Raw genomic sequence first — 12,168 nt, forward strand, 5'->3', positions numbered from 1 at the left:
GGGCGAATACATTTTTGAGGTCCGCTCATACGTCGAGAAAAGTGATCGTCGTGCCCTTGTTGAGATGCCGATACTCTTCGGTGAAGTTTGTTACCAGCACTTGAGCTTGACCTCGCCGGACTTTAGCGATGCCTCTTGCGATGCCGACTCCTCGTACCAAGAGCAATTGGATATTTCCTTCGACGATGCCTTCAGCGGGTTCAATGTTCGCGTTACCTACGCAGACTGCAACGCTTGATCGGGGCGACACGGTCAATTCTCCATCGAGGACGTTTAGAGCGATGTGTTGCGTCGAAGTCGTCGTAGCAGGTATGGCTTTGTCTGCAGAGAGCTTGATGAGCTTGGGTCGCAGGTCGATGATAGCCCTATGTTCATTTAGGAAGTCCATGCCTAAAATCACATCGCGGGAGCACTGCTGCAAGACCACAAACCTGGTGGGGTAAGTACGCATATTTACAGTTATTCTTCTAGTACATCGTCCCGATGGAGTAATCAGGTTGCCACCTGCAATGCGAATCAGCGGGCCATCACAAGATGTCGTAACTTTCCTTAGCTGGGAGGCTACCGGTCCACTGATGACTGAATAGTCAGCTCCGGTCTCTACTAGGGCAGTGACTCTGCGACCGTCGATATCGACTTCAACGTCACTTTTTCGCGTCCTCACATTGCACGTGGCCCTTGGTGTCCGATCTCGGCTCCGTCGTTTCGTCAGGTCATGGCCGGGGCATACCGTTGTTACTTCCCTGGGTGGTGGTGTCGGCTTACACTCTGGTCATGTTGTCGTCGATGTCGTCTTGTGGAGCGGCGGTGAAATGGCTGCGTCGTTGTTAGCGGTCGTTGGCGGCAGAGGATGTTCTGCTTTTCGCTTTTGAGCAACCTCACCTCCAAAGGTTGCTGCCTTTAGTTTCCCCTACGGGGGCTAGGAGACCGTCCTACCCCGTAGAGGAACCGCGGCCAGGCGACGCAAATCGGGCATTGTACGGTGATGGGGAGCGCGACAGACGCCTTGACGACGAGTGCCCTCCGCTGCGCAGGAAGTCGTTGATTTCCGTCCTGGCGTGGTCGCTCGCCAGGACGGGGTCCTGGAGCGTCGACAGCCAAACCACGGAGGCCGATCCGCCTGTACGGGCAGTGACGGAGGATGTGTCCTGCCTCACCACAATGGAAGCTGTGCGGCCTGTTGTTAGATGTCCTCAAGCGTCGCATTTCCTGGGGCTTGGAGATCATTGGTAGACTGTGCGGGCGGGGGCCAAGGGGCGGCTTTCGAGGGCAGGATGGTAGCGACGAGGGCTTGGGACGTCGCGTCGGGGTGCAGGATGACTTAATGGTGCAGCATAGTTCATCGCTGCTGATTCATGCACTGGAGCCGTCGGAGTCGTCGCTTGAAGAACGCCTAGTGCCTGCTAGACTTCTTCACGGACGACGTCCGCAAGCGTCGCAACCTGGGGTTGCTAGAATGGCGGCAGTAAGCGACGAAGTTCCTCTCGGGCGATCTCTCGGATGAGGTTGCGAAGGCTTTCTCCGCTTGCAGATGCGCTGTGGTGGTGGCTTGAGTAGTCCGGTTGAAGTGAACGCTCGTAGTGGCGCATCCGGTTGTCCAACGTCTTCTTGATGGTCGATGCTTCACTTTCAAATTCGTTCACAGTTTTCGGCGGGTTCCGGACAAGTCCTGCAAAAAGCTATTCTTTAACGCCTAGCAGTAAAAATTTGACTCTCCCGCCTTCGGTCATGTTAAGGCCGGCGCGGCGAAAGAGGCGCTTCATCTCCTCACCGTATGCCAGGACTGGCTCGTTAGGAAGTTGAAGTCTTCACTGAAAGAGGGCCTGGGCTCTTTCCTTTCGGACGACGCTTGAAAAGGCAGTCAAGAACGCTTCCTTGAAACTCTCCCAATCATTCATAGCTGCCTCATGATTTTCGAACCAAACACGGGCATATCCTTGAAGAACAAAGTGGACTTGCCCGAGTTTCGCGGCGTCGCTCCAGCCGTTGAATTCTGCCACACGGTCGAAAAGGTCCATCCAGTCTTCTGAATCTTCACTGGGCAATCCTTGGAAGATGGGGGGCTTCCTGGTCTGCAGGAAGACGACTGGTGCTGTTGACTGGGCCATGCCCGAAGTTATATCTTCCGGAGTCGAACGGGGTCAGGCAGCAGACCGTGTTCGGGTTGTAGGCCTTGGAGTCGGCGGCTGGCTCGATGACCTGTAGGCTGGTCTTCCAGGGCGACAGGAACAACGCTGAGGTCTTCGCTTGAAGGATGAAGGGCAGCATCTCCACCAGATGTCACGTGGTGGTGAAAAGGTCAGTGACACAAATGAAGAGTCGGTGATTGCACTGAAGAAACTCTTTATTGGGCTGACTTGCGCCCGCAGAAGAACTTAGCAACTCGGCGGCGGCGATATCAACAAACGTACTGGTCAGTCGTCGAACAAAGAGTGCCCGTCGCACTCACCAACGCTCAATTTAAAGACTGCTCAGAACAAACTAGATAACGTCGCAACTGCTACAAGCACAAGCTAGAACATTGTAGAAAGACACACGAGTGGCCGGAATCTTCGATGCAGATCTCGGTGCATCTTACGCTACAACGAATAAAGGTGTGTCCAGCGATATCGAGCATTAACAAACAAAGAATACAGAATTGATATGCGATCCAGAATCAGAGTAATAAGGCCGCATGCCGGCGTCTGTTAAAAAACATCAAATACAGTTTTGAAGGTTTCGCGGCAGTATAGCTTCACGGCGTCACGGCATGAAAAGCATTTCGGCTATGGCAGTCACAATTATAGTGAGCCGATGGTCGATTGCGAGTACGCTGTTGCCATGTTGGGCCCTGAGGGATACTAAGCGGTCGACGCCACGGGCCCGGCCGGCTCAACGTTCTCGCCTTCCTATTTGCTGATGAATTCGGCGGAAAAACATCCGATGGTGAGAATCGGTCCCGGACCTATTTGGCTTTCCGCCGAGATTTCCGGCGCATTTTCTCCCACGGCGGCAGAATCTGCTCGCTCTCGCCGCCGAATGCTCAAGTTTGAACGAGCCATTAGTGCTTGAAGTCTCCAGTCTGATGAGCATTGACAGAAATACCCGCACAGTGGTTCGGTGTGTTGCAAATTATCAATGACCTGGCCTTGTTTCCGTGCCACTTTTTTTGTTGCTTTGTTTTGTTTGTTTTTTGCCTGATAGGTTTTTCAGTTCTTTTTCAGTCCTGGTTAGCTTTTGTAGTGATTTGTTTTGTGTAGTTCTATCTAGATCTCTTTTTCAAAGCGGATCATGTGGCAATAAGGTCTGCTCACGCTCTTGTACTAGTAGTATACATTTATTTGAAATTTTGGACTATACGATTAGAATTGGGTTGGTCCGGTCCTCAGTCTGGGACTCCATTGTCTGATGCCTCTACCCGAGCTCTCCCCAAGCAAGGTCCTCTGCGCCGCACGTTTGGAGCTGGACAGGGCCACCTCCCAATCCGTCCACATCGGGTTTTCTTTACGAAGTATGGCTTGATTTTCTTGTCAAACCCACGCCATATAGTAAAGAAAGATGTATTTCTGGTCGTAAAATGTGCAATCAGCTGAGAAAGTACCCGGACTAATTGCGTGCAGTTTAACGGGGCGGTTGTAGGACGATGTTAGTAACCACCTGAGATGACGCTCCTCTGGTCTATAAAGTCTCTTAGCAGGTGGTGGGAATATTTGTCTCGCTAATCGAACGTGCTGCAGTATCTCGCGATATGTAGTGATGGGCTGCGAGTGGTCATGTGAGGGAAGTGACGACGGATCCCGCAAGAGGAATGCTCGGGTAGCGGCGTGTGCACACTCATTTCCCTCTTCCCCTTGATGACCAGGTACCCATATTACTTCTGAGGCCCGGTGTCTGGCTTGGGATAAGATTTTGCAGGTAAAGGGAGAAACCCGGCCTCGGCTGTAGTTTCTTTAGACGGTTTGAGAGTCGGTGACAATGTATATGGAATCGTTGTGTGTTGTGGCCAATGCGATTGCTGCCTTCTCCGCTTGTGCGACGCCTTAATTTCTAGCTGTCAGCCCCGCTACCGTATGACCTAGGCGAGTGAAGGCTGTTGTGATGTCTTCGCAGGAACCCGCCGCATACACAAAGAAGGCACCCTTGTCCTTGGAGTAGCTCTTATCTGTCGTCCTTCCTCGTGCTCTACGTCGTGCCTTGTGATATTCGGGATGGATATTGCGTGGCAGGGGCGTGATGTGGATTTTCCCCTCCATTTATGTGGTATGTCGTGTCTGCTGCGTTGTGCTGCGTGGTGCTGAGAATCCTAATAGCGAGCTGTTCGAGTACTTTCCGGCTGGTGGCGGTACCATAAAGGCGGAAAGTTAGCGTTAACAAGGTGAGTCTCTATGGGCTCCTCAATAGTGTTGTGAACGGCAATTTTAAATGAGCCGGTCGGCAGACACGCCGAAGGGGGGCCCTAGCACCGGTTTATAGGTCATGCGAAGTATAGTGTCGAGTTCTTTCAGGTTGTTCTTCCGTAGTTTGAAGTACGGGGTTATGTAGGTTATGCAGCTGGCGATAAAGCCCTGAATTAGTCAATGCTCTTACCTGGGTTAGGGAACGAATTCAGACATGGTGCTAACGCACAAGAAAGAAACACACTGTCCGGTCCCCCTACTGTCTTTCTGGTGCGCTAGCACCATGTATGAATTAGTCGCAGCGTGTCGTTCTCTCTAATACCGTTCTTCTTGGTCGTAATACGGGAGATCATTCAGTTAACTTGTTCGCACGTCGTCTGGAATTTAGTGATAGCGGTCACGTTGACCCCTTTGTTGCTAACGTGAAGGCTGAGCATTCGAATGGTCTCTGTTCCAGGAATGGCACTATCGTAGACCTTAATTTAAACCGCTTCATCGCTGTCACGGGGCACATGACTAGAAGTTCTGACTTGCTAGAAGAGCAGGTGAGTCCGCAGTCGGTGCCTCTGTGTTTTCCTGGCGCGCTGCTTTATAACCAATTATTCAATAATGGGGAGACTTTGATCGGCATCACATAGGGCGCAGTGGCTAAGTAACTTCATACGTGCACGCCTGCCAACGTAAATAATACAAAATAAGATTGATGGCATTTCACAGTGACGGAGGATAGAGTTACTATGTAGTAACTCCAATGGAGGAGAAGCAGCGAATACTACCTTCTCAGGTTCTAATGCGCAAAATCCAAAAGCTCGAATAACACTCTTCATTCAAACTTCTGGGTTCCCCAACTAAACCAAGGAGCGCTGCCGGATTGGATTATTCAGCTCTCAGCGACAGCACGACATCGTTGCTAGCAAAGGGCGCTCGACGTCGGCTCAGGTTTGTGTTACCGCTCGCAATTAGATATTTAAGCATTCACAGAATCCGCCAGATAGAGAAGAATCTTTCGATTACTAAGAGGAGGGAGGGGGCGGGGCATAGTAATTAGATATAAGGTCATCTCACTGAGATCGCATGTTCTCGAAATTGCGCCTGGAAGCTTGAGAAATGTCATTGGCCAAGAGAATATTGGTCTGGGCCACATCGGCTTATTTAACACACATTACACGATTAGCAGCCTGTATTGCCTTTCTTTTCCATTGAGTGTCAGTTAGTGCGGCTATGGGTTTTATCGCCTTAACCGTCTACATTAAAAAAATGGTAGTGGTGCGGCTGGCAGGATACGCTATTATTTACACATCGAGGGATATAAATTGTGACAGCAAGGCGCCCGTGTGCTGTGCGATGTCAGTGCACGTTAAAGAACCCCAGGTGGTCGAAATTTCCGGAGTCCTCCACTACGGCGTCTCTCATAGCCTGAGTCGCTTTGGGACGTTAAACCCCACAAACCAACCAACCGGTTTATGAATCTAGATGCAAGGAGTAGTAGTTTATATGTTTTTTGTAGTTCGGTTTTTCTTTATTCTGGACATTTGAAGCTTTTCAAGAGGAGGTCGTCGTTCACAAGGCCCCGAATACGAAACCGAATCATCTTGACCAGTTTCTTCGAGCGTTTTAGCGAATTGAGCACGTCTGCTGAGATTTTAACGCGAAAGCATTTAATGCCTCATCGTTGTCGACAGAAGGCTGTCACGCTTTCGAGAGTGAGAGTTAAAAATAAATTAATAAAAAAATGGCATGGGCTTAGCTTTGGTTAAGCCTGGTGGGTTGCGAAAGCAATACATCTTGGCTACACCTCAGCACGGCTTGTGATTCTTCACTGGTGAATGAACATGTGGATACAGAACCAGCTTCGCTGTTCAGGGCATCCATCATGCCCCAGCCTGGATTATCGTTCGATGAGCAGGATTCACGAAAAGATCGACGTGCCCGCCTAGCTGCATCTTGAGCATGCCGTCGAGCGAGACGCCCTTCACGCTGTTCATCTATCTCCGTAGCTCGCCCTTGCTTCCTAGCAGCAGCGAGGCGGCGCGCCTTCTCTTTCGGAGACATGGCGATCGACTTGGCAGACGGTGAACGTGAGTTATACTCCCGGCTCCGCCACTTACCTCTATTGTGACGCCAAAGCGAGCGCAGCGCCTCCAAAAGAAGGAACGCAATGCGCCGCGTCTTCACACATGGCTACCGGCCGCCGTAAGCGACGACTCGACTTGCTAGCCCGTCTATCGTACCTGGCATGACGTCAGAGGTCTAGCGCGCAGCGCCTCCAGCGGGAGGAGCGCGGTACGCCGTGGCTACCGGCCGCCGCTACGCGACAACTCAACTTGGTAGCTCATATCTCACCCTGGGATGACGTCATAGGTCATTCTAAAGGTCAAACGTGGCTACTGGTCGCCGCTATGCGAAAGGCCGTTCATGAGCGTAGTACTGCTTTCGCAATAAAACTTTCCACCGAAATCGAGCCTCCATCCCTTGGATCCCCACCCAGAGCTTTACCAACTGTGCTACGCCCCGGGTCGTGAAACGCTCTTTATAATTCCCCTTATGTACCATTAGGATGATAGCGGGATTCCGTGAGTGACGGCAACTGCGCTTTTCCTTTCCTCTAAACGAATTATAGAATGCCGGTAAACTTTGATGCGTTCAATGAAATGCTGGTCGTGTTCGACAAGGGGTGCGTGATGTACCGTCACGAGAGGTCATGACCTAACTATGATTCATGCATATATACCATGCCAGGTGTAATAGGGAGGAAGGTGTTGAAGGGTGCCTGTTCCTGGCCCTACGGGACTGCAACGGTAGGTCAACGCCGCTTGCGGTGGAGGCTAGCCAGCCACCGAATTTTTATCTATTGTAGGCCGTCATTTCACCCGCCACCGCTTAGGTGGTTGACATCGGCTGTTGCGGCGCGAGTCTTTCTCTCCCTCTTCTTTTTCTTTATTCTCTACTTTCTCTCTTCTGTCCGCACGAGGCAGCAGAGGTGGTAGCAGAGGTGGCTCAGCTGCCCCGCCGGGGTGGTGCAGTGGTAAGACGCCCGACTACTGTGTCGGAATACCCGGGTTCGAACCCGGCCTCGGCGGCTGCGTTTCAATGGAGGCGAAACGAAGAGGCATCCGTGTGCTGTGTGATGTCAGCGCACGCTAAAGATCCCCAGGTGGTCGAAATTACTCCGAAGTCCCTTACGGCGTGGTTGAGGTGTCCACAAAAACAAGTGGGACAGTTACCACGCCTTTCCCTTCCTATAAATCAATCAATCAAGTAGGTGGCTCAGCTACAGAGCCAGTAACAGGCCCGTGCATTTTCTTTTCCTTATTCCTACAGCCGCAACAACAACAACGATCCAGGCGTCCGCGCGGCGCCTTTCATTTGCCGCTTCCTCGAACGCCGCACCGCAGCAAACAGAAGCCGACCCTGATGTCCAGGAGGCGCTAGTGCAACAGACATCAGCGGCGCTTGTAATTGATTTGAAGGATAGAAAAGGCGCTGTATTTGTCACAATTATCCGCGGATTGATTGATTGATTGATTGATTGATTGATTGATTGATTGATTGATTGATTGATTGATTGATTGATTGATTGATTGATTGATGTATAGGCAGGGAAAGGCGCGGTAACTGTCTCGATTGTTTTTTGTGGACACCTCAACACTGCCTTAAGGGAAGGGAGGAAGATGGGAGTAAAAGTGGAAAGAGAGAAAGAGGAGCCGTAGTGGAGGGCTACGGAGTAGTTTTGACCCCCTGGGGATCTTCAACGTGCGCTGACATCACACAGCACACGGACGCCTCTTCGCTTCGCCTCCATCGAAACACAGCCGCCGAGGTCGGATTCGAACCCGGGTATACGACGCTCTCAGCGAGTTAAACGGCGATTGTTGGTTAAAGATCTCTTGGAACGCGACCTAAAGGTAACATAACTCACTGTAAACGGCGATTGTTGCTGAAAGATATCTCTGAACGCAAGCTATAGGTAACATACACTCACTGACGCAAGAAATGATAATGGGGAATGTAATTCCTTAGTGTAACTGTTGTCACGCCGATTGTTGCTGAAAGTCTCTCTGAACGCAACCTAAAGGTAACAAAACTCACTGAAGGCAGAATAAAAGTGTGGTAAAGGCAACTGCAAAAAAAAAATATTCAGAAAAGAAAATTGCAACACAGGAGTCGAACAGAAGTTTCTGTGGCATCAGTGCATAGGTTGGTAATGTTGATCCATTGCGCCACCAAAACAACGGGAACGGTGGCCTTGAAATGCGTTCTTATTCGTTTTAGACAATATGTACACTATTTGTCGCCAGGCGGCGCTTCTCAGAGGAATCACGCGCCAAAGCGCCGTCTGCTCGAGTGCTCCTATGGGATATGGTTTGCTAATATGCACCCCGGTAGGGCAGTTCTCCGTGGACACATGTACCACTTGTAAAAGAAGATGGGAAGGTGGGAGTGCAAGGAGGGAGATTGAGGAGCCTTAGTGGAGGGCTGCGATCCACCGCGCTTAATGTCTTTCGTCTCATCGCAATTTAGTGGTCCCATGTGCCCTCTTGAATTTTTTACTTGTATACTTGAAGGCCGTCAGCCTTTTGCGCCATTCGGGCATTGAGCCCTGCACGAGCACTTTGGCCCTAGGTCGCGGGCATGTGGCAGGTTTGCTTTGGTTCCGAAATCAGAATTAGGGCTGGCTGTGCTTTAACCCACAAATAAAAACCACCACCGTAAACTGAGTTATTCCAAACATTACAATGCAATTCACCACGTCTCAGTGAAGTTCGGTTGTCGCAGTATCGAAAATATAGGACAGAGGGAAAGCGCGTGGTCATGCGATAGGGCCTTGGCGTCGATGTCGTCTTGGAGCGCACAATTTTACTCCCACAAAATTACGCAACAAAATGGCGCTGGTGCCGGAGTGGCACAATGCAGGAAGAATTATTGCATTTATTATTGCGACTAAATTGTCATACAATTGGTGACGCCACGGGAAAGAATATTAGGTCATAGTAGGTAACTAAGTATTAAATTTACAGACCACCCAGACACGCTGTTAGTTGTAAGGCAAACAATAAGCAATATATAGCCATGAGCATCGCAGAAACGAATAGGTTTGTTCTTACCAGTCAGTTACCCCCTTGTAGCTTAAACCTCAGATTGTGAAATAAATAGTCGAAACGTGCCTCTCAATCTACTATTAGATTGGAACCAATGAACTGTCGCGTTCCTGATATCTGCTGTCTGTTATTAAACGGTGAAGCTATCTGCCAATAATTGCAGTAACAGGTTCATGGCCCGCAGCTGGACATCGTCGGCAGCACCAGAAAAAAGGTCACTCATGTACAAAAACAATCATAGAAACACATATCGGAGGCTGACTTTCTCTTCACAAGAAACCCACTGTAGCTTGTAATAGAGTCCTTGGTTCGTGTTTTGAGCCTGCAGCTCACTCCCCATCTCCCCTTTTCAAGCTCTGAGACTGGCCGAACATCTCACGCGTGACTGTGCATGACACGACATCGTCGTATGTCATCGTCTTCCCCAGAAAGGGTGCAATTTGAAGGGACAGCGGACGTAGGGTACAGGTCTAAAAATTTTGATCGCTCTCGGGCCGCTTCATGATCGACCCGATCTGGCCGAAATATGTTCTTTCGCCTAGCCTTGCGTATTGACGGAGCACCGAGGATCGGAGAAACGACGGCCGGAAGCATTACGGAGAAGGGCGTTAAATGAGGCGTCCGGGAAATTAACGGGACCACTCCAGGAAACTGAAGCACTCGAGTGGGTTATCCGAGAGGACGACTCCTCCATTCTGCCGTTTTCCGCGAAAGTCTCCTCCCGCATCGAGTCGCCATTTCCTCGAAACCTGTAATCAATCTCACGAAGGAAAGCCGGAGCTCAACCTGGCGAAAAACAGAGCTTCTGTCACCGGATCTTGGCTATTAAACATAGGTCTCTATATATGTACAAAGCCAGGACAAAATTCAAGAGAGATAAACGAGAAATAGAGAGAACTCAAGGGGCGGGGGGAAAAGAGGGGGGGGGGGGGGACGAGCAGGTGGCTTTCTTAGCCGATGAGCAAGAAGCTAACATGGATAAATGCTTTCTGCACTTCCGTCACAATTTGACACGGACGAACGGCGGCAGCTGGTCGTCGTTCTTGGTGTTTTCGACCTCGCGTGCTCGGGAAACTATCTCCTCAAAGACTCTACCTATTGCAACCGTAAGACCTACCCAAGGCAGACACGCTTGCGCTACGCGATAAATGAAGGGGGGGGTCCACTATATGTCGGCGAAAAAGGAGTTATTACGTTACAGATAGCGCTCCGATTATGTGATCTACAACGCTAGGGTAGAGAGGAGGTATTTTTATGTTTTGCTTTCATGGTGCTTTTATCTATATTTTTATTTTTCTCCATCTTCCTCTCTTATACTCGTGATGCGACTGAGGTATTCGGCCAGCCCAGTACGTGGTGAATTCGATGGACTTCAATTTCGCCCATCCGTATTATAGCGAGTGCACGAGGACGAGCCAGAAGATAGCTTCATCCGCTCCCAAGCAAATTGGCCGCACGTTCCACCGGCCTCGTTTATGTTTTATGCACCGGCGAAGCACGCGGCGGTGATGCGTAACGCGAGACACGAGCTTCGCGAGGACGTGATCGGTTCTTTGCGACATTTCTTTCGGCGACCTGTACCAAACAGTGGTAGATTCCTGTCAGCGTGAAAGCGTGAGAGAAGGAAGCAGCCTAGAGTCATATGAAAGGCAAAGGCTCCGCTTTCTTTAAGCAATATAGGTTCGTTACCATAACGCTAAACGAACCCAAGATGTCAGTCAGATACGACAGTACCCGTCACTTCAGGACAGAGGTGACCGTTAGCATACACTGTATTTCACTACACGACACTCATCTATGCCGTCTGATTAAGGTCCAAAGTCTAGTGACCCGTCGGCCCGAGGGCAGAAAAAGAGACAGCCGCTTGGAGTGAACACTTGTTTAAGGTAATATGAGTGGATGACATTCTTAGATTTCGCCATATGCAGATGCTAAAAAATAATATCGAACGCGAAATGAGTTTTTAATGGTTGTCTTCCGCAAAAACGTCACTATTATTGTCACATATGACACAGCTAGCTTGCTGTTGATTACGAGTTACACTAGTTTGAATTTCGAAACCTAATAAAGCAGGGATTATGGCAGTGTGATACAGTGGTGTTCAGAGCAGTCGTGCGATTACGGGCATTGCTATGTTAGCTAACACTCCTGTGTTGTAGAGTTGGGAGGGCTTGGGTAAAAAACGAAAATTTTGAAAAAGAAATAATGTTCTTTTTTTTTGTTTTTGTTTTTTACCCGAGGCGTGGAAAACGGGATAAAAAGCAATAACGTATTTTGCCCTGTTCTTTTTCTGTTCTTTTTATAGGCTGTTCTGTTATTTGGGATGCAGAATTTAGGCTTGGGAGGGCCTTTCTCGTAAATGCTGCATTATTCCACTGAAACACTTCAGCATGCTAAAAGCCTGCGTTTGTGTTTTTCTCTTTGCAGTTCTTTCCGTGTGACGTGCAAAGAATGGGAAGACCTGGGCTAATTGTTTTTCACTGTTTAGTTCTGCATATAAGAACGCGCGAGGTGTGGAGACATCTGGCCTATATTTTTGCTATTTTGTTTTGCATAGGAGAATGTAGGTAGAACGAAAGGAAGAAGATGGTTTGCACGGTATAAAAAAGAAGAACTGAACAAGGGTAAATAGGGTACGCCTCAGGTCGCAGATGAGCCAACGTTTCGACAAGTGGACTTGTCTTCGTCTGGGC

At 49.7% G+C, this 12,168-nt stretch overlaps 1 pseudogene; it reads left to right on the top strand.

Moving 5' to 3' along the window:
- The window catches only part of LOC146193983 (uncharacterized), a 47,444-nt pseudogene extending 35,528 nt beyond the window's left edge, over nucleotides 1-11,916 (top strand).
- Nucleotides 11,917-12,168: the final 252 nt, after the last annotated feature.

This window comes from Amblyomma maculatum, chromosome 4 (assembly GCF_055883805.1).
Source record: "Amblyomma maculatum isolate TAMU_Amacu chromosome 4, ASM5588380v1, whole genome shotgun sequence".
NCBI classification, from domain to species: domain Eukaryota; kingdom Metazoa; phylum Arthropoda; class Arachnida; order Ixodida; family Ixodidae; genus Amblyomma; species Amblyomma maculatum.